The sequence below is a fragment of the Lissotriton helveticus genome, chromosome 1_2, assembly GCF_964261635.1.
Source record: "Lissotriton helveticus chromosome 1_2, aLisHel1.1, whole genome shotgun sequence".
Taxonomy (NCBI): domain Eukaryota; kingdom Metazoa; phylum Chordata; class Amphibia; order Caudata; family Salamandridae; genus Lissotriton; species Lissotriton helveticus.
The window spans coordinates 445,153,170-445,176,556 of record NC_136058.1 but is presented as its reverse complement, the minus strand read 5'-3'; the positions used below and the strand labels follow the sequence as shown (position 1 = coordinate 445,176,556).

The window sequence follows — 23,387 nt, the reverse complement described above, 5'->3', positions numbered from 1 at the left end:
AATCCTGTTACAGATCCTGAATTTCCACCCTGCCTCCGGGTGTGTGAACCACTACGTTGTACTTTGGTGCGATCCCGGGATTTTTCCCAGCTTTAAATTTGCTTCTTAATGGAGTTGTGTATTTTATTATGGGGATTCCTGGTTCTGGCGGGGGGAGGGGTGGACCGGGGGGCCGTACTGAGATGCCCTCCTCCACGTTTTACTATATTTAGTTCTTAGTTAGATGGGGCGACAGGCACGCTGCTAGTTGGGGATAGGGTGCAAGCCATATGCAGGGGTGCAGGGTGGGGGGAGGGGTGTTTGTTTAGTTAGTATATGTAGTTTTTCTGTTTGAAATCCTTCAAAATCCTGGTATAGGTGGTCTTATTGAGTAGCAGATTTGTGTTATGGGGTAGACGGGTTCTGATGGAGATATCACTTGCGTGAGTTAGCCAATTGTTGTGTAATTTATCATTGTGTTCGGTATGCGGCTATAACTTCGTAACCTTCTTATTACTGCACCCTTCCCCCTCCCTTCTACTCTGGGCTGTTACTCAATGTTTATCCTGTTTTCCTGGGGAGGTGGGGTTGGTGGTAGGCGTTGGTTTGACTATCCTGATTGTAATACGGCCGCATACCTGATGTAACTCGTGAACAGACTTTATTGATGATTCTCAGTCTATATGCCCTGTATGTATATTATTGATCCTTTCACTCCGCGTTGTAAGCCACCTGTTATTGTTTCTTCTTTTCTTGTTTCTTCAATAAAAAGAATTTATTTTTTTTAAAACACGGTACCTCACTTGTGTGAGTAGGCCCCCAGACAGATAATGTGTTAAAATGCAACATGGGCATTTTTTTTAAAACTAGACACCCAGGGGATTCCAGGATGGGGGCACTTGTGTGGCTCTCACCACGTTCTGTTACCCAGAATCCCTTGCAAACCTCAAACTTTGTAAAACAAAAAACATTTCCCTCACATTTCTGTGATGGAAAGTTCTGGAATCTGTGGGGAGCCACAAACTTCCAGAACAGAGCAACAGGAAGGTGTTTTAAATGCTGACGATCAACATTTCACCAGCTGCACACGGGGGACTGCAATGGCTAGATGAACGCTGTGCTCCCGCAACCGCTCAAGTCATGCATACAGGCGCTACAACATGTTAGCCAAGTGTCCTGGAACACTCGATTCCAATTCACTCAATTTAACTACACACATTACAGTTAACTCTACCCCCACCGTATCAAGAGCGCGTTTCCTGATTCGACACCAGAATGTCCGTGCTGTAAACTGGCTGACGCTGGCTTCTAACATATGGTGTGGGAGTGCCCACCACTACAGGTGTCATGGCTCGAGGTTACAGCCACCATAGCAGAACTCACAGACCATACACTGTCAACTACCCCTGAATCCTGCCTGCTAGGCCTTCACCCTAAAGCAAAGGGGCAAACACTTACACAGGTTCATAGACCTTGCATACGTACTTTTCAAGTGACAAATAGCAATGTCTTGGAAAGCGGCCTCTGCGCCGGACACTAAGATGTGGCTGCATACTCCCCTGCACTGTGCACGAGCAGAGACCAACACACTACACAAGCTACTCTCTAGAGGAGTGGGGAGAAGGGGTGGGGGTGTGGAAAGTAGGATCTGCTTTCATGGTTACCCCCACTTTTTCCTGGTGTCATACAGTTTTTCCTGACTAGTCTGACTGAGATCCTGCTAAACAGGACCCCAGTCACTGGGCTTCCTTCCTAAATTGGCTATGGTGAGTACCTTGGTGCATTCCTAATTGGCTGCTGGTGTACCCTTGTACGTCCCTAGTATATGGTACTAGGTACCTAGGGCCTAGGTACTCCAGGGGACCCCCAGGGGCTGCACCATGTGTTGTGCCACCCATAAGGGTCCCTCCTAACTCTGACTACAGGCATGCCATTGCAGCCTGTGTGAGTTGGTGCATGTACAATTGTACCCAAGTATGATGTATATCCTCCTGTTCATGTGATCTCTGTTTCCCTGTGGACAGTGGGACCAGGAGCCATGCTGGCAGATTGCGTGGATTAGACATTATGTTGATCTACACTTAAGTGTTCTCGGCAGCCTCCTCCTTACATCCTACTTCCTTATAATGTATTGTTTTATTGACGCACTGTCTGCTATTAGGATCGACATGTTTCATAGTCCTCACCATCCTCCTTGCCCTGTGGTCACCCTTTACCTTAGCCCCCTCGCTGCCAGGCCTTTTGTCCCCCTGTTCCACTCCCTTTTTTGGTTAAAATCATGATCTTCCCAGCTTTCACGAACAGGCAAATATTTGTCAGAAAACCAAAATGTTCTACAAGGTTTTGGCATTTTATTAGGAAATAAGCTATTTTCCTATTTTTTGTGCTTTCAACCGCCTTCCAGTTAGTGGTAGAAATGGGTGTAAAACCAATAATGGATCCCGGAAAGCAATAGATTTATGAAAAAAGACATAATTCTGAATTTAGCAAGGGGTCAATTGTGTAGATCCTTCAAGGTTTTCCTATAGAAAGTAACAGTTGAAATAAAAAAATATTGAAAATGAGTTCAAAACAACAGTCATTTGTGCCTACATTTAACTTCTTCCAACTATGTTAGATTTTTTACAGCAATATACCGTTATGTTTGCAGGACCCTTCTGTTAGCGGGGATATATCAGGCTTGTAGGTCCACCAAGAACCCAAGATACCCAGAGCCAATAACTGAGCTGCACCTTGCAATGGTTATTCATTGTGTACCGGGGAGACAGCAATTCATTTGGTAAAATATAAAGAGAGAAAAATAGGTATCAAAGAAACGTAGATATTTCTCATATTGGGAACAAGATAAGGAGTTTTGAAGCAGTGGTTATTTGCACATCTCTGAATTTGTGGGTAGCAATGCCAGCATGTGAATTAAGGGGCATTTTTCAAAATGTCTTTTTTACCCACTGTGTTATATTTTCGAAGGCAGAAATTCCTAGAAAAACAGCTGCTAATAACACTTGTTCTACTATTCTGGGTTCCCCTAAGTCTACCGATAAAAACGGTACCTCACTTGTGTGAGTAGGCCTAAAGCCTGTGACAGGAAATGGGTCAAAATGCAACATGGATATTTTTTGAAAACTAGACACCCAGGGGAATCCAGGATGGGGTGACTTGTGTGGCTATCACCAGGTTCTGTTACCCAGAATCCCTTGCAAACCTCAAACTTTGTAAAACAAAAAACATTTCCCTCACATTTCTGTGATGGAACGTTCTGGAATCTGTGGGGAGCCACAAACTTCCAACCTCCCAGCATTCCACCAAGTGTCTCGATAAAATTGTTACCCCACTTATGTGGGTAGGTTTAGAGCCCGCAACAGGAAATGGCCCAAAATAAAAGAAATGTGGTCACATAATCTTTTGCAAGGAAAACAGACCCTTCTTTCGCAACGTGCCTACCTGTGGATTTTAGACCCTAGTTCAGCCGGCACGAAGGGAAACAAGGCAACAGGAAATTGCCCAAAACATACTGTGGAGACTTCAAAATGATTGATCACAAAAAGATATGGTTTTGCGAGGGAGTCACCTGTGCTTTTGGTCACAGGCTTGGCAGCCATCTAGGGAAACCTACCAAACCCAGACATTTCTAAAAAAAAAAAAACACCTGGGAGAGTCCAGGGAGGTGTGGATCTCCCAATGTTTTCTTACCAAGAATCCCCTACAAACCTCAGATTTTGCTAATCAAAATTATATTATCTTCAAATTTCTGTTTGAGATCACCATGCCGTTACAGATTTCCTACCACCCAGAGTGCCCCTTAAAAAATAAAAATGATACCTCACTTGTTTGGGTGTCCAATGCAGAATCGCCTAAAAAATAAAATACAAAATAGGGTGCTTAGAGCTTGCTGTGCTATTTCCTCAGTCTCTACGTTTTTGGCCTTTCCCAGTCGCAGACCCTTGGCCACCCAAACAAGTGAGGCATCATTTTTATTGGGAGACCAAGAGGAATGCCGGGTGGTAGGAAATTTGTGCCAGCATGGTGTACCCACAGAGAACTGTGGGAAAAATGTAATTGTTTAGCTACATTTGAGATTTGCAGGGAATTCTGGGTAAGGTAACTTTGGGGAACCCATGCAAACCACACATCCTTGGACTCCCCGGGTGTCTAGTTTTCAGAAATGTCTGAGTTTGGTTGGTTTCCCTAGATAGCCACAGAGCCAGGGACCAAATATGCACTTGCCCACATTGCAAAACAAGGTCATTTTGTGATCAATAATTTTGATGTCTTTACAATGTGGTTTGGGACCCTCCCTGTTGCAGGCCCTTAGCCTTCCCACACAAGTGAGGTAGCATTTTTATCAGGAGAGCTGGGAGAACTTTGGGTGGTAGGAAATGTGTGAGGGCTTGGTAAAAAACTCCCTTCGCAAAAATAGGTTGTTTTGTGATAGATTGGGAGCACCTGCGTTTTTGCCCCTGGCTTGCAGGCCATCAATGGAAACCTACTAAACATAGATATTTCTGAAAACTAGACACCTGGTGGAGTCCAGGGATGTGTGGCTTGCATGGATCTCCAAAAGTTTCCTTATCCAGAATCCGCCGCACAGCTCAAATTTAGCTAAAAGGTTACCTTTTCCTTTTCTGTGTGCCAAGTTTGTGAGATCACTGTGAGATCACTGTGCTGCACACATTTCCCACCACCCAGAATTCTCCTCAGTCTCCTGATAAAAAGGTTCCCTCACTTGTGTGGGTGCCCGAAGCAGAGTCAGCCTAATAACTTATATAAAAAACTGCCCTTTTGGATCCTCTTTGGTCCCCCTCAGTGTTTCATTTTATAAGTGTTTAGGTTCTCTGTTTTGGACGCCCACACAATTGAAGTATCATTTTTATCAGGAAACTGATTAGAACACTGGGTGGTGGGAAATGTGTGCCGACACGATGATCCCACAACTTTTCCACACGGAAATGTGAGGAAAGTTTGACTTTTTAGCTAAATTGACGTTTTGCAGGAGCTTCTGGGTACTAAAACGCTGGAGGTTTCACGCAACCCACACCACCAGCCAAGCGCCATCCATGCACACCACCAGCCAAGCACCATCCATGCACACCACCAGCCAAGCACCATCCATGCACACCACCAGCCAAGCACCATCCATGCACACCACCAGCCAAGCACCATCCATGCACACCACCAGCCAAGCGCCATCCATGCACACCACCAACCAAGGACCATCCATACACACCACCAACCAAGCACCATCCATGCACACCACCAACCAAGGACCATCCATACACACCACCAACCAAGCACCATCCATGCACACCACCTGCTAAGCGCCATCCATGCACACCACCAGCCTAGCGACAGCCCACACATACCACCAGCCAAGCACCATCCATGTACATCGCCAGCGACACAACATCCACATAAATGGCCAGCCAAGCAACACCCCACACATACCGCCAGCAAATCGAAAGTCCACACACACACCGCAAGACATGGTCCATCCATGCAGAATGATAGACAAGCGACGGTCCACGCACACTGCCAGCCAAGCGCAAGTCCACACACATCACCAGCAAAATGCAGGTTCACACACAGTCCGCCAAACGCCAGTAAACACCGACCATCAGCCGCACTCCAGTTCACACACAGAAGCTAGTGTCTAGAGGCTTTCTGCAGATTAGCCTGAAAATATCGCTGACCTGCCTCAAGAGGGTGGGGGAGCAGAAGCAGCAAAAAGTTGTTCACAAAAAAAGGAGAGCAACCCTGCCTAACCCCATAAACATATCTCTGGTTCCTAGTGGGCTTTCTGCCCCCTGGAGCATATCAGGGGCTATTGCCCTTTTGGGGGAGGGGGCATTGGCATCGCACCCATCTTTTATTTCAAGAAATCCTGGTGTCTAATGGGCTTTCTGCCCCCGGGGGCAAATCGAGGGTAACTACCCCCATCTGCCCCCTCGAGGCGGGCAGAAAGACTGTCCCATTTTTTGTTTGGAGGTGGGGATATTGGCAAACATATTGAAAACAAGAAATGAAATCCCCGGGGGCTAGTGAGCATTCTGCCCCCCCCGGAGGCAGACCGGGGATAGTACCCTCAATTGCACGTGAAGGGGGAGCTGAAAGACTTATTTTTATCATTGTGAATTGAGGCATGGCTTTGCCCATTGTGGGTAGCCCCCACACCTCTTTTATAATGACAATGAAATCCCTAGTGTCTAGTGGGCTCACCCCCCCCGGGGGGCAGATCGGGGTAATAACCCCTATCTGCTCCTGTCAGGGATAGATAGATTGTCCCTTTCGTTTTGGGGAGTAGAGACATTAGCATGCCCATTCTGGAAAGTCCCCACTCCTCTTTCAGAGAGGAAAAAAAAAAACTGGCGTCTAGTAAGCTTTCTGCCCCCGGGGAGACTGATCGGGGGTAATAACCCCCATCTACCTCCCAGAGGGGCAGACAGACTGTCCCTGCTGTGTTTAGGGTGTGGGCATAGACCTGCCTCCACCTCTCTATTATGAAAAAAAAACAATAAACCTGGTGCCTAGTGGGTTTTCTGTGACTGTTTGGGGGGCATTATAGTGCCCATTTAGGGCAACCCCCACCCCTAAGTAAAAAGAAAGAAAAAAAAAATCCTTTGTGTATAGTGTTCCTTCCGCCTCACCCCCCGGGGGGGCAGAAAGACTGAATTTGGCTAAATTATTATGGGGGGGCAAAGGCCCTTGCCCAAGGGGCCCGTCCCCCCTCCCTGGTGTCTAGTGGTGGATCTCTGCTTGGGGATCACCCTCTTGCAGTGATCCCCAAGCTGTGATCAACTAGATTCTCCCCTTTCCAATGATACCTCTTCTGTCTGCCTATGTGCTTGGGGGTGAGATAGCCCCAGGAACATGTATGTAGGCAGTGAAAGTGAAATGAGCCGATCGGCTAATTTCACTTTAACTATAGTGAAGTCAGCACGCAATGCGCGCCGATTGTCCGTACACTGGAAAAAAAGTGCCTCGGGCAGCTGGATTTCAAAATAGTGGGCCTTGGACGTAATGGTTACATCCTTGGCACCAGAGTTCCACAACCTTGGACGTAACCGTTATGGCATTGGAAGGGGTTAGTAGAGCTTGCTCTGACACTGATGTAACTGGCAATGTTTCCCAACCATGATGTGCTCTACATATGCCACATATATTTGTAGTGAGGGCGGGATTCTACTTGCACACATTGCTATGTTAGCATAAGCGTTTTAGAAGTTAAACGCCATTTTGTCACTTTGCCGATTTTTGCACACAACACTGTAGGTTGCTGTTGTTGCAAATTAGAATGCTTTATTTTTTTTCACATGAGAACGGTCTGTTCTCCACATCCCTAGACTTACACTACGACCTTAGTCTGCACACTGCGTGCAGAAGTCTTCAAGGTCAGAACAACAATGTATGCTGTGATTCAGGTTGATCGGCCCACATTTCTAGACATAACACTCAACTGAAATCCTAGTGCTTTAATATTGCAATGCATGCACGATTCAAGCACTTGGAAGAATATCGTTTCCAGAGTCAGAGAGCTTTGCTGATCCTGATGTGATTCACCTATGCTGATCTTGGAGGTATGGGGTTCCTCATTTAAGCCTAAGAGACCTTCTATTATTATAAAACCTAGTTCTTAACATGGGTGGGTGGTACACAAGGCGCTGTAGGACCTGTTTCCACTATCATTGTAATATGATTTTTCCATTTCTGTTTTATGGAATTGTAACAATGCTGACTGTTTAATTTTAGATCATATGCCTGCTTATGTTAGCCAAAATACTGCATCTTAGAGCACGTAGTTCAAAATAAACATTTTAAAATTTGCTGTGTCTCTAATTACTCATGTTGTGGACTGGTATGAGAATAAAACGAAAAAGTGTTCTTGATTCCCACCATTCCTGAGAGTACCCTAAGTTGCATGCTCTGGGTTGTCTAATCATTGGTAGCTTCGCTCTAGGACGGAGAGCTAATGAGACACTGATGCTAGTCGGATGGGGGTTCTGGGTTCTGAGCTGAGTTTCTGGTCCACCCCAATTCACTAAGGTCCTGGTTTTCTGTGCATAGTTCTGTGCATAAACAGAATCCCTGCAACATATTATGTTATTGATGTTCCCTGCAACCTGTATCGCTCAAAGAGTTTCCACTTGTTGATGTTTTACAAGAATAAAAAATGCAATCAAATATTTATGAGACAATGAGATGCAAACATACCTTCTCCCTGCACATCCTGGGACAAGACTGCTGGAAAGAGATCGATGGGAATGAGAAAGGTTTGGAGGTGAGCAAAACACTAAAACGTTACCTGAAAGAACAAATAAAAAAATAAAAATTGAAAGAAGATAGATGGATATTTGAAATTACAATAGGATTTTTTACACAGCAAAAAAAAGTAAAAAATATTTTTAAAGTTTGCAAAACACTGAAAAAAACCCACAATTTAGAACCTATAGAAACTGAAAACAGAAACGCCTATGCATCTTGTTTTCAATGCCTATGATCAGAGAAGAGGACTTGTTGCATGTATGGGATTATTAACAACGAGACCTAGTGTGTCATGACGGTGCACTAGGTGTGGTTTTCTGTAGTCATGCATTCCAATGGGCTCTAGGAAGTGCAGTCTTTTTGTAACTGTGTTTAACTTGGAAGCTGATAAAGCTAAGGATGAAATGCATAATTGTCTAGACTTTCTGAATCTCTACACTTAGGAAAATCTAGGTTTTGAGCATGCATACAACACATAATGTGAAGTGTGCATTTGGATTAGAACACACAGATAGCAGGCAAGAAAAAAAGTGAGAGAAAGAATCACATTAGTCCTGGCATTAGGCAGGGCCATCCCCTTTCACCCATACTCTTCCTGATAGCCCCAGAGCCCCTCACATTCACTCTATACTGCTCAGAAGACATTTGGGGAACTGAAACCAAAGCCGGCAACCTGGAAATTAAGCTGTATACGGACAACATACTCCTCACTTTACCCTCTCCAGAACGTTTGCTGCCAGCACCGACGTTCACCATATCAGACTTTACAGCATTTTCCAGGTAGAGAATGAACTGGACCAAAAGTGAAGTCTTACCCTTGATGGTCTATACTACGAGGGAAGCCCTCCGTGCACATCCATTTTGGTAAATCGACACAAAGATGAAATATTATAAGTATTGATTACTGTCGATTTTCCAATGATGATCAAAGACAATATGACTGCACTGACTGATCAAATGCACAGGGGTTTCACTAAATTGATCAAATGGCAATTGTCGCTGTGGGGACGAGTCTAAACTGGGAACATGGTGGTAGTCCAAGGTTTAACTACATTTGCAGCATGCTTATTATATTGGTCTTGGCATCAGAACTATGCCTAATAGACGCAGCCCTTATAACATACTTCCGGCATGGTGAGACACGTGGACTGGACATGTCGAAACTCCAAGCCGCTACTTCAGGCGGACTGAGACTCCCAAAGATGGAAATATATCATATGGCGCATCAGGTCTCACATCAAGCATATCATTCTGCCACAGATCTGGAACGCATCAATTGGGTACTCCTGAAACAACAACTGTGGGTGGGCACGGGGACCGCAGGTGGTATTTCTGCATCATCCCTCACAGATACCTTAAATAGAACTGCTTTGGGGGCCTCGAGCTGCAGAAGCGAAGAAGGGGGAAATCTTCACCTCCATCTACTCTGCCATTGGTGAGGGGTGCTAGTTTCTATCCTTCCTTCCCTGTTTCTCTCACAGATCGAGATCATAGACCCAGAAGGTCGCAATATGATATTAGCAGGCAAACTAGATGGCAAAGATATAGCCTGTGTGAACACTCATGTCCCCAATGTGGGCCAAACTATCATCCTATTCTCCCTAATGTTCTCGTCCCCCGAATACATCATTACCCTATGTTACTCGGAGGACATTGCAATTGCATGGCTGATGTCACTTTAGATAGATCACACCCCCACTTCCCACATCCCCACTATATAAAACTGCCCACGCATTTCGATGATGGATTAACGGTTGAGGATTTGTTGATATCTGGAGAACCTCAACTCCGGAGGGCGGCTTAGACTCTTATTACTCAGGTACGCACAAGCTATCGGTGCACTTAAATACTTTCTTATGCTCGGCCAGTGTACATGCGAGAGCTAGAAGGGTCGAATATCGGGTGAAAAATACTGCGACAACCACCCGTTATTGCAGATTCTGGCCTGAGCGCTGTCCAGACCCCGCACTGCGACATGGAAGCTCAATACTGCAAAGCTGATGACCCAGTCTTCAGACCTACCCTAGGGAACGTGATCAGTAATTACTTTATGGAAAATACGGGTACGACTTCCTCCCCACTAGCGGAGTAGGAGGCATTCAATCTAGTGGTACGTGGTCACAGCATCTCAGCAGTAGTAGGGACTCGGTCCCAACTTCATACTGAGATCAATCACTTGGAGCACCTCTTAATAAAACCGGATCTACCGACGGAGGGAGCACAGGTGCTGCATGACACATTGAGAGCAGAAAGGGAAAAACTCCTCAAACTAGTGGAGCGACTCCCGGCATACGATTATCGAGCATATATAAGACTAGGGCACACATAAAATGTTATAAATCCGGCAGATTACTAGTGTGCTTGACCAATCCTGATAGACAGGGTCCCCAAATATTGCAGATGCAAAACAAGGGGAAGGTGACCTTCTTTACAGGTATGCCGCGATTAATACAGTCTTTGCTGTATATTATTCTAACATCTATGGGTGCTCTGATGTGGCCCCACCCAGCCCATGCAGGATTATGTTCTATCGGCAAGTATGAAGCAAATGACACAGGTAGTGGCTGCATCCCTCGGAGGTGACATCACAATCCAGGAGGTGAGGGGGCAAGTAAAGACCTGGGCAACGTGCCAGGCTCAGATGGCTTGCATCTGGAATTTTATGCATCGTATGTAGACACGCTTACCCCAATCTTGACTACATTATATAATGCAGCAAGAGCAGCGGGGGTCTCCCACCAACCACGGGCGAGTTCCTGTTTGTTCCACTCCACAAAAAGCGTAGGGTAATAAGATAACATAATATAGCCCTTCTCCATATTAAATGTACATTATAAACTGCTTAGTGAAATGTTGGTGACTGGGCCCCCTCTAGGTGATCTTATTCACACTGATCAAATGGGTTTTATACCTAAACGCAGTTTGATCCCTAACATTCACCAAATGCTCCATAGCCCATTAGTGGACTATCCTAAAGCACTAGTGATCAGCACTGACACAGAGACAGCTTGTGACTATCCATGCTGAGACTTTCTTTATGCTACACTGGCCAGCATGGGACTGCGGAATAGATTCCTCACCTGGACTCGTCTGCTATATTTGCCCCTGATGTCTCCGGATCGAAATGGGGTGTGATATCAGAACCCTGTAGGGTAGAGGCTGATGCCACACAGGGTTGCCCCCTGTCGCCAGTGCCGTTTGCCTTGGCTGTTGAGCCCCTGGCCCTGATGCTCTGCACCATCCATCATTATCAAGGAATAGTGATTGACGAACACCCCATCTATACATCCCTATACGGGGATGATCTATAAGTGTACCAGTGTGGGGAAAACGCAAATGTGGATCACACATTTAGCGCGTTGGATGATTTTAGCCAGATGTTGGAGTCCAAGTGAATTGGGATAAGTCAAATGCATTCCTGATACATGCTCCGAAAACAGCCGCTATTCTGCCAGAAATGGGGCAGGATCTCTGCTCGGAACCAGTCCCATTATGCTTCCTGGGCATTCATATTTACTACAACTTGGCTGATCTTGGCCAATCTTCAACTGGCACTGATTTTTACAGACATGCATTCATTTCTGGCTAACACTTCCTCTATCAGTTGCAGGCAGGGTGATACTGAGAAGATGGTTTTCCTTCCCAGTCTCTTGCATTACTTTGCAGCTCGCCCAATTTGGCTCACAAAACCCATCTTTTGGGAGATTAACAGCCTATTGATATACCTCATATAAGGCACAGGACGTCGTAGACTGGCATTAACCAAAATCCAGCTCCCCGCTTTATATCTTTATGGCCAGCCGTTTGTTGTGCATATGGACCATAAGCCGCTTATTCCATTTTGTATGGGTTCATCTTTCAAACCTCCCCCTCGAATTGAGAAATGGATCCTGAAGTTGCAGGATTATTGTCTTACAGTGGTCTTTCGTCCTGGGACTCTGAATCTTGCTGACTATCTTTCCCGGCATTTCCGTCCTGCTATTCCCGGTGAGGAATCTGCTGCTGAGGATACTGAGGAGTATGTGCGTCTGGTGGTGGAGCGTTCCAGGCCTCTTCCTATTTCTTTGGAGGAGATTTTGGAGTCCACAAAACAGGATGGATGTCTCCAACTCTGTCTTTCTGCAGTGGGTACCGGGAAATGGAACGTACTTATGGATTCTGCCAGGTGTCGTACTGAGGATGCTAGGTCAACTTTGGCATCTCTTTTCAATGTACGGGATGAACTGGCGATATCCCCGGAGGGGTGCTTAATGAGAGGTCCGTGGCTGGTGATTCCTGCCTGTCTCCAGCAGAGGGTGGTGGATTTGGCTCATTTTGCTCACCAAGGGGTTGTGAAAATCAAGTCCAGATTAAGATGTAAAGTGTGGTTTCCAGGATTGGATGCTTTGGTAGAGAATACTGTGTTGCCTTGTACGCTTTGTCAGGCTGCTGGAGCTGGTGACTCTCCGGCTCCCATTCTTACGGAAGATATTCCCTCGTTTCCTTGGCAGCGGGAAAGTGCTGATTTTGGATGTTTACCAGATGGGCGCCATATGCTGGTGGTGGTTGATGATTTTTCCAAATACCCTGAGGTTGAGCTTCTGGGCACTACCACGGCGTGTTGCACTATTCCCTTGTTTGAGAAAATCATGGTGACACATGGTTTGATTTCTGAGTTACGTACTGATAAGGGTCCTCCTTTTTCCAGCCATGACTTTGCAAATTATCTACACTCTAGGGGCGTTCGTCATCGGAGAATCACCCCTTTATGGCCTCAGGGCAATGGAGAGGCAGAGCATTTTATGCATACCCTTAATAAAACGTAATAATCAGAATTGCTGGTGCCGACCACCAGGAGTTGGACTGTGCTATATTTATGTTTTTGAGGGAATATCGTATGACCCCTCATTCCACTATGAAAGTCAGTCCGATGTCCTTATGCATCAATCGGCCTATGGATGGAGGCGGTGTCTGCCAAACATGCAGTTGTAGCTAATGAGCTACAGAATCGAAAACTAAAGAATGATAAGGTGGCTTACAGGCGTGGAGCTACACTCAGTACTTTTAATGTGGGTGATGCTGTGATGGTGAGGAATCGGCATCCAAAGGGGTAGTTTAGTTTGCCTTTTGAGCCTGAGCCATGGATTGTTCAGTCTGATCATGGGACTAAAGTTACTGCGGTGAGGAATGGAGTGAGCATTTCTCGGAATGTGTAGTTTTTTAAGACCTACTGGGCTCCTGTTGATGCCCAGGTGAATGACCATGTGGCACCACCAGATATTGGGTCTCTATTTTCTAATGATGAGTCCACAGATCTGTTTCCTGTTCCTGTGCTGGGTCAAGACCGTCCAGGGAGGAATCTTGTAGTGCCTGAACAGTGTGGTGTATCTCCATCTGCCATACCCTCTTGTGCGGCTCCGGAGCATGATCTGCTACCCCGTCTGATGAAAGTCAGGGGCCTGATTCTGGTTCCCAGCGAAGGCGTGTTGAGAGATACCAGCTGCGGCCATGTCCTGCCAGGTCTACGCGACTAAAGAACTATGGGCCAGATGTAGGAGCCAAAATACCGGTCGGTAACGGCCGATTTCGGCCGTTACCGACCGGTATTCAAGAATTGGCATGTAGGGGCATAATTTTACAGAATCGGTAAATTTACTGATTCGGTAAATTTACCGATTCTGTAAAATACCGAATCTGTATTTTTACCGATTCGGTAAATCCCAGATGTAGGTGGGACTCTTCTGAGTCCCAAAGGCCCTACAAATTCGGTATTTTACCACCCAATCCAATTGGGTGTTAAAATACCGAATTCAGGTGTGCATGGACATGTGTGCATGCACACCTAGCCATGTGACTGTGTGCCACATCACGCACATGCCTATTTTTGGGGTGCCAGAGGGTGTCAAAGTGACACCCCCTGCACCCTTGCAGAATTCGGTATTTACCGATTCGGTAATTACCGATTCGGTATTTCCTATTGATTCCTATGGGCTTCACAGCCCATAGGAATCAATAGGAAATACCGATTCGGTATTTACCGAATCGGTAAATACCGAATATTACCGACTCGGTATTTCAACATCTGGAAATACCTACATCTCCCCCCTTCATATTTACCGATTCATAAATACCGAATCGGTAAAATTCGGTATTTATGAATCGGTAAATACCATTTACCTACATCTAGCCCTTAGTAACCTATTAAGGAGGACTCGGGACTCATTGAGTTTGTTTTTGTTTGATTTTGTGGTTTGTGGAGGAGTGTGATGTGGTCACCGCCATTTCAAGCAACCCGGAAGGGGTAGCGGGGGACCACCTGTTGTTTGTATAGCACGTGGTAAAAGTTTAATTATAGGGGTCGGGCTTATTCACGAAATAAAAGGATCCAGCTGTGGGCAGGATATGGAACAGTCTATTTCCTGGCTACTGGTTGTACTTACTTGAAGATAACAATTGGGAGGTAACCCAGCGTCTGGTGCTGGAACTCCCTAGGGCAGCGGACTCGTTCCGGTATCTCGGGATATGGATCGGCAGGACTGAGGTCATTTTTTATCAACATAATATGGGGAGGATAATCCGGGAATTACTTGGTAGTATTGCCTTTTGGAACACACTCAACCTCTCCTTCATGGGGAAGATCACCTTGATGGTGGACCCAAAGAGGAACCCCTTTGTTGTTTGTATTACCAAGATTGCATCAAACAAGTCTTCTTGAACATCTGTGAATACAAAAATAAAGGACAAAGGACTGATGACTACAAACTCTTGTATATGTACACTTGATTTGAGCATAAATCTCTTTATCTACATTTGTGAATAATTTTTCCTTGCTCGGGGTTCCTCTTTGGGTCCAAAGTTCTAATAACAATTACTTTTATTGTTATTTTTTTACAGGGTTGGGTGGTCGCTGTCTTTGGTTCCCCTCGATGCAATTCATTAATATATATATCTTATACAGTCACTGCTTGGATCATGCGCTGTAAGTACCTCACTACCTGTTTGTGTAAAGTGTTGATAAAGATGGTGGTCCTGCCTCGTTGCCTTTATGCAATGCAAGGGTCCTTTTTTGAACTCCTACACAGGGTATTCAAGGAACTGGATGTACTCCTGGTCCTATTGTTATGGAATGGGAAGAGGTGCCAGGGTAGTCTGGAGACTATTAAGCGTAGGTGGGGAAAAGGTCCCAGATTTATAACTTTACTACTTTGAGGCACAATTGCAACATGCCGTAGCATGGCTGGACACGGACTGCTCCTGGTAGAGGTCCTTGCTAGTGGGTACCTATGGGGATCGACAGCTGGGTGCACTCCTTTGGCGGGCGGGGGGACAGCGGGATCAGGGTCCTCCACTTGTGAGACTTGGGCGACATTGTGGAACCGAGTGATACGACGCCTGATTCGAGGTCGACCGTTCGCCCCAGAGGCGGACTTCTGGCTCATGCCATCCTTTGCCCACATAGATCAGTTGATGTCCATGGACAAATGGAAAGATGAGGGCTGCCTGATGCTGTCTGACCTTTATCCGGATAATAAATTCATTACTTATCAAGAGGCGGTAAGTCATTTTGAGCTGGGATCAGGGAAGTTTCTGCAGTATGCAAAGATAGCGGCGACGGCGCAATATTTGTGGCCCTCGTTTCCGGAAGCCCCGGAGCACACTCACACCCTGGTCACGATGCTCGCCATGGCTGGGGGATGAAAGTTTGTGACTCACCTCTATAGGGCGCTTTGAGAGGATAAGAAGAATGGCCCCCTAAAAATAGAAGATACTTGGCAGGGGGTGTGTCCGCAGGAGATTATGCCTTGAGACTGGGAAAAGATACACATAGGGGTCTGGAAGGTGTCGGTATGCAACCGCTTTAAATAAATTCAATACAAGACCTAGCTCTCACCCAAGCGGCTTCATGCCATTGATAAATCCAGAGATCCTCACTGCCCCAGGTGTCGTAGTGGTCCAGCGGATTTACCGCACATGGTGTGGCTGTGCCCAACGATCAAGGAACACTGGTGGATGGTCCTAGAGGACCACCCACCAGTATAACAGGGTGGGTACTTAACCTGGACCCGCGCGCTTGCCTATTGGGCTTGATTCCGCGAGATCCTAAGCACAAGACGAGTAGGAGGTTCCTGGTTCTGCGACTAGTTATAGCCAAAAGGCGGATTGCGATCCATTGGCTGACTCAACAGGGGCCACTAGTGGCGTAGCGGAGGACAGATCTGAGGGAGTGGGCACTGGCAGAGAAAGTGCATCTGGGTAACACCAGGTGAGATCACAAACTACCGGAAGTGCTGCTGGCATGGGGAACAATGATACAATAGATAGCGGGACACTCCATACAATTCACACAAGCAGATGAGGAACAGGCACCTTCTACAGGGGGGGAGAGCCCCAGATCCCAGAGAGCATACACAAAGAGACCCAGTATAGCTGCTATGAAGTACAGATCTTGAGGTACGCAGACCCGGTGGGGGGGGGGAGAGGGGGAGGGAGTATGGGTGGTGGGTGGCCAGTTACAGTTATGTTGTGGGGACATTCATAAAACTGTGAAGGAATCCGGAACAAGTCTCCTCCGCAGTCCAGTTCTGTGGTCCTCCTGATATGTATTGATATAAAATTGTGTTCCACCTCGGCTAAGGTGACAGAGACTGCTGCTGATTATTGTATGTAATCTGTGGGTATGGAGGAACACCTAATAAAGAAATTTTAACAAAAAAAAACACAGACCAGGCACTAGGAGAATCTGATGCAAACACTGCAATAACACAGGCCAGGCACTAGGAGAATCTGATGCAAACAATGGAAAAACAGACGCCAGGCACTAGGAAATCTGACGAAATAATACAATAACACAGGCCGGGCACTAGGTGAATCTGATGCAAACAATGCAATAACACAGACCAGGCACTAGGAGAATCTGACGAAACAATTCAATAATACATACCAGGCACTAGGGGAATCTAATGCAAACTTCGCTATAACACAGGCCAGGCACAGGGAGAATCTGATGCAAACAATGTAATAACACAGGACAGGCACAAGGAGAATCTGATGCAAACAATGCAATAACACAGGCCAGGCACCAATGGGATTGCACCCAGTGGAGTTACTAATAGAAAGTGTTCAGTGTCCACCAGCAGGAACATTTCTTTCTGTCTGTAAGTACTCTTGAGAGGTGAGCATGTAATAGGTGGCGGGATTCAGGGTACTGTGTGGACAAGAGGGTGGGAGGGCAAAGATTACTTTTATATGAACTGAACCATGGGCAAAATGAGCAATATTTCAAGGAAGTATTACCATATAGTAAATCATACAGAGTCAGTTTTTATTTTTGAATCACTGACAGAATATCGACGGACAGAAAATCGACCTACGAAAATATCGGGACCAAAATTTCGAAGTCAAGAATATCAACATCCTATCTACATTAAGGTAAGTACAAAAATATCGAAACAAAATTATCAATGTCAAAAATATCATTGTTAAAAATATTGGGTCTTTTTAAGTCAAAAAAATAATGTAAAATAACTAATTATATATAGTTAAAAGAAACATACTTACAAATATCTTTAAATATTTAAAAAAATACTAATATATATGATATAAACATAAAATAAAGATATACATGTAATATATATTATATATATACTTCATATTAATTAATAATTATTTTCATAACTTCTAAATTGTTAAAACAATGTTTATACATTATATATACATCTATACACATACAACTATAATTTAAACAAACAAATACAAATATATATAACAAATTAAAAAACTTACAAAGATTTGTAATATTAAAAAATAATAATTATATACTACAATAAATAAAACACTACAAATAATAATAAATAGTGCAGGAAATAAAATTACTATTCTAACAACAAACAATGCAACAGTAGGGTAAATGTTGGATAGCGTAGGGGTAAATATTTCTATTCCTAATACAGTTATTGCAACAGTAGAGAAAATGGTGGATAGCGTAGGGGTTAAAACTACTATTCCCACTCCAGTGAGTTCAACAGTAGGAAAAATATTGGATAGCGTAACTGTAAAAATTACTATTTCCCCTCCAATGAGTGCAACAGTAGGGTAAGTGTTGTAGGGCGTAGGGGTTAAAATTACTATTCCCACTCCAGTGACTGCAACAGCAGGGTAAATATTGGATAGCGTAACTATAAAAATTACTATTTCCACTCCAGTGAGTGCAACAGTACAGAAAGTGTTGGATAGCGTAACTATAAAAATTACTATTCCCACACCAGTGAGTACAACAGTAGGGAAATTGTTGGATAGCGTAGAGGTTAAAATTACTATTCCCACTCCAGTAAGTGCAACACTAGGGAAAGCGTTGGATAGTGTAGGGGTTAAAATTACTATTCCCACTCCAGTGAGTGCAACACTAGGGAAAGTGTCGGATAGAGTAGGGGTTAAAATTACTATTCCCAATCCAGTGAGTGCAACAGTAGGGAAAGTGTTGGATAGCGTATGTGTTAAAATTACTATTCCCACTCCAGTGAGTGCAACAGTAAGGAAAGTGTTGGATAGCTTAAGAGTTAAAATTACTATTCGCACTCCAGTAAGTAAAATAGTAGGGAAAGTGTTGGATAGCGTATGTGTTAAAATTACTATTCCCACTCCAGCAAGTGCAACAGTAGGGAAATCGTTGCATAGCGTAGGGGTTAAAATTGCTATTCCCACTCCAGTGAGTGCAACAGTAGGGAAAGTGGTGGATAGCGTAGGTGTTAATTTTACACACTTATAATTTAAATATTTTAATAAAAATACCATTTGAAAAACTTCATTAAAAATAATTATTTATAAATATGAATAAAAATAAAGAAATGTTAACGTAATTAACCTTAAATTACATCTCACACTATTCCCCTATGAATACACTACACACTACACATAAAAAAGAACATTATTTTGTTATGTTATGTTATGTTATACAAGGCTCTTCTATAGCGCACGGCTACTCCACGGAGTGTCCCTGCGCTTTGGCGAAGAGAAGAATAGGAAAAGTACACAGCATAACATCCTTAGCAGACCGGCACAGAGTTACTGGGAGAAGAGCCAGGTCTTCAATTCCTTTCTAAAGACCAGTAAATTAGTAGCTGTTCTCAAAGAAAAGGGGAGATCGTTCCAGCAGCGAGGTGCTAGGTACCGGAAGGAGCGACCTCCGGTACGAGCGCGCTTGATAGAAGGAACCACGGCCTTGGCCTCAAAAGTAGACCTAAGAGTCCTTCTGGGGACATAGAAGGCAATCCGCTTCCCAAGATAACTTGGGCCCATCCGATGGAGCGCCTTGAAGGTCATAGTCAAGATCTTAAAAGTGACTCTCTTGGCGACCGGAAGCCAGTGGAGTTTCTCTAGAAGCTCCGATGCTCGGGCTCTTCGTGGTAGGCCAAAGATGGTTCTAGCAGCCGAGTTCTGCACGACCTGCAAGCGTGCCATCAAGTATTTAGGAAGGCCCAGATAGAAGGCGTTCGCGTAATCGAGACGCGAACCTATCAAGGCCTGCACAGTAATTTTTTTGTGCTCAAGGGATAGCAAAGGGAGAAACGTCCGCAACATTTTCAGGATGCCAAAACACTTCCCTGTCAGCCCTATAATCTGGGGTCTAAAAGACAGGTCGACATCACACAAGATACCCAGATTTTTCGCTTTTAGCGAGGTGGTATCGGGCGGAGACATGTCAAGAGGCCACCATGTCTTCCAACCGGGGTCCGGTGGGCATCCAAAAAAGAGCAACTCCGACTTGTCAGAGTTGCACTTCAAACTATGCCTCTGAAACCAGTCAAACACGGCTTCCAGACATTCCCGGATCCGACCGCTATCAAAATCCTCACCCTTGTTACATGAGAAAAGAAGCTGGGTGTCATCAGCATAGGATATGATCTGGGCACCGAAAGATTCCGCCACCGCCGCCAGATGGGCCATATAGATATTAAAAAGGGTGGGGCTCAGAATGGACCCCTGGGGAACCCCCACCTCCAGCGGCGGCATTTCGGAGGAAAACGGAGGTGCCCAGATCACTTGCCGGCGGTTGGTCAGAAATGACTTAAACCATTTCCACACTGTCCCACGGAGACCAATCTCCCAGAGTCTTAAAAGGAAACCAACGTGGGGTACGGTGTCGAAAGCCGCCGACAGATCCAGAATGACCAAGATGGCTTTACCCCCTCCGTCCAAAATCTCTCGGATGGCATCGGTAATCTCGAGAAGAGCAGTTTCCGTGCTGAAATTCGCACGGAAACCCGACTGAGAGTCGTGCAAGTTGTTATTACTCTCTATGAAGCTGGAAATGGAGAGGTGCACATGCTTCTCAATCAATTTGGCCAGAGAGGGAAGGAGGGAGATTGGTCTATAATTCGCATGTACAAGGGGACCTAGAGATGGTTTTTTCAACAGCGGAAGAATCAGGGCATGCTTCCAAGCCGTGGGGACCTCTCCCGATGTCAGGGAGGCATTGAGCAGAGGGTTTAGCAAGATGTTAACTGCCGACGCCACTCTCCCCAAACATTTGGCAGGGCAAGGATCAAGCGGCGAACCTGATTGAAGCCGCGACAGAAGTTCAAGAGAGGATGCAAGGGAGATGGAAGGAAAAGCCGGAAGCAAAGGGCCTTTCTCCTTCCTGGATGGTGACGTAGATGTCAGATGACAAACAGCAGGACTGAGGCCCGGACCCGGGAAAGAGTCTTGGATGGTTTTAATTTTATTAATAAAAAACTCACTAAGTTGGCTAATCCAGACTTCAGTATGAGAGTGAGTAGGTGTGCTCGAAGGAGGAGAGATAAACTCCTGTACAATTCTAAAAATGTCCTTACTCATACTTTCTGCTGCGTCAATTCTGCGCTTCAGATAAGCTTTTTTGGCATCAAAAATATGCTTGTGGTAAAAGCGAATTAACTCCCTGTATTTGATTTTATCTTCAAAGTCATACATGCGCCTCCAGACTCTTTCTGCCCTCTTGCAATCCTGACGCACCCTACCTAAGAGAGGAGTAAACCAGGGGGCCGATACATGTTTACCCACATAGTTGGCTGGTTTACCAGGGGCTAGCTCCTCAAATCTAATTGTGAGCCACTTCTGGATTAGTTCAATGTCTTGTTCCAAGTCGCCTGTTAGCTGGCAAGGATGTTGTCCAAGAGCCGCAGATAGCATTTCCGCCGTGACTCGATGAAAGGGTCGAGACATCCTTCTAATATCTCTCGCCCCTCTTGTACTGGCCTTGGCTACAGCTGAAATGCAGAATTTGATTAAAAGGTGATAAGACCACAGCACTGGAAGCGGTGGTGGAGCCTCGATAATCCTGGTGGAAAAGATCTGGTCTATCGTATGTCCTTTAACGTGAGTTGGGCTGACAACATAGGGGAGCAGCCCAAACGGACAAACAATGTCCAGAAGTTTATTAGTGTCAGGGTCTGCTGAGTTATCCATATGGAGATTAAAATCTCCCAGTAGGATACAATGCTCCGATCTTAAGCAGGGCACAGAAAGGACGGCCTGCAGGTCGTCAAAGAAAGAGCCTAACGGGCCCGGTGCTCTGTAGATAATAATCCCTGTGCAAGTTTGACGGGGAGACAGCTTGAGAGTGAAGCCTAAGGCTTCGCTACCGAAGATGTTATCCACGGCAAAGGTTGAACAAGAAAGACTCTTGTCACGATTATTGCCACTCCACCGCCCCGGCCCACCGCTTTATCCTTCCTGTAGATGGTATATTTCGGGGGGATAGCAGCGGCAACGTCAGGGCCGGAGCATTCACTCAGCCACGTCTCTGTGAGAAACAAGCATTAGGTTTTAGAATCGAATAGCAAGTTCCAGATATCAGTGGAATGCCTGCTGAGAGATCTGGTGTTAAGCAAGTGACAAGGGTAAGATACGGGTGTGGATACAGGAAATAAATCTTCCCGAGCAGACAAATTCCAGCCACAGCCATAGCAACCCTTCCTAAGAGAGCGGCCACCCGGAAAAACATGGTGACAGGAAGAGAAAGAGCCTCTGAGTGCTAATAGATCACTAGCAGAGTAGCGGAGCATAAAAACCGCTAGAGCTCCCCAGCTACCAGGCTGAGGACCAGAATATGAACACAGAGCCTAGGAGCCTACCTCGCCGACCTCCGAGACGCTCACGAGCGCAGACGGGCAGGACTCTGGCATGACTCAGGCACAGAGAGGGCACTCCCGCTGCGCGTAACCGCTGCGCGCCCCGAGGAGTCCTTTAAGTAGGCAGCTCCCACTGTCCCCGAACGCAAGGACGCTCAAAGATGGCGGCCACAGTTCCTTCCGACTCCAAGATGGCGCTCCCCGCGCTCAGCCTCCCCGGAACCGGACCCGCTAAGCAGCGGTGGGTAACAAAGATTAGAGTGCAGGTGAGTGGCCAGAGACCCTGTGGTTAAAACCAGGGGATAAAGTAAAGGAAAAACAAATAAAATACAAAACGGGCAATTTAAGATAAAAATAGCGCTGAGACAGCGCGCGCGACCAGCAGCAAGGTGCTGCTGCAATACTCGCCCTCAGAACCACTTCGCCAGGCGAATTATTAAAAATAATTAACAATTAGTAATAAATTAACAATAATTTCATATTAATTATTTGAATATAATAATTACTTATTTATAATAAATTGCTTCCAAATATATTCCCCTATAAACCAACAACACACTACACATAGAAAATAACACAATTATTTTGTATCAATTAATTAAAACAAATTATTAATTAATAATTATTTAACAATAAGTAATTACTACATAATGATTAATTAAAATTAATAATTACTTAATTATAATAAATTAGTTCCCACCCTATTCCCCTATAAACACACAACACGCTACACATACAAAATTAACACAATTAATATCATTAACGATTAATCAATTAATACAAATTAATTAGCAATTATTAATTAATAAAGAATAATGCAATGTTCAATAACCATAAATAAAAGTAATAACTAACTATATATAATTAATATGTGTATTAATTAATAAAGTCATAAAAATTAATTACCAATTAATTATTAACAGTACAGTAATAATAAATATAACATAAAAATATTAATTACCTAATTATAATTACATTACTTCCCACCCTATTACCCTAAAAACCCACAAACCGCAACAAAAATAAAAAAACAATATTTTATTAAAATTAATGTATATTTCATAG

At 44.9% G+C, this 23,387-nt stretch overlaps 1 long non-coding RNA gene across 1 annotated transcript in view; it reads right to left on the bottom strand.

Annotated features, from left to right (window-relative positions):
• LOC144807691 (uncharacterized) overlaps nt 1-23,387 on the bottom strand; it is a 34,070-nt gene that overhangs the window by 4,441 nt on the left and 6,242 nt on the right. The window contains exon 2 of the long non-coding RNA XR_013606383.1: nt 8,185-8,275. This is a non-coding gene — a long non-coding RNA (uncharacterized LOC144807691). The remainder of the gene's footprint in view (nt 1-8,184; nt 8,276-23,387) is intronic.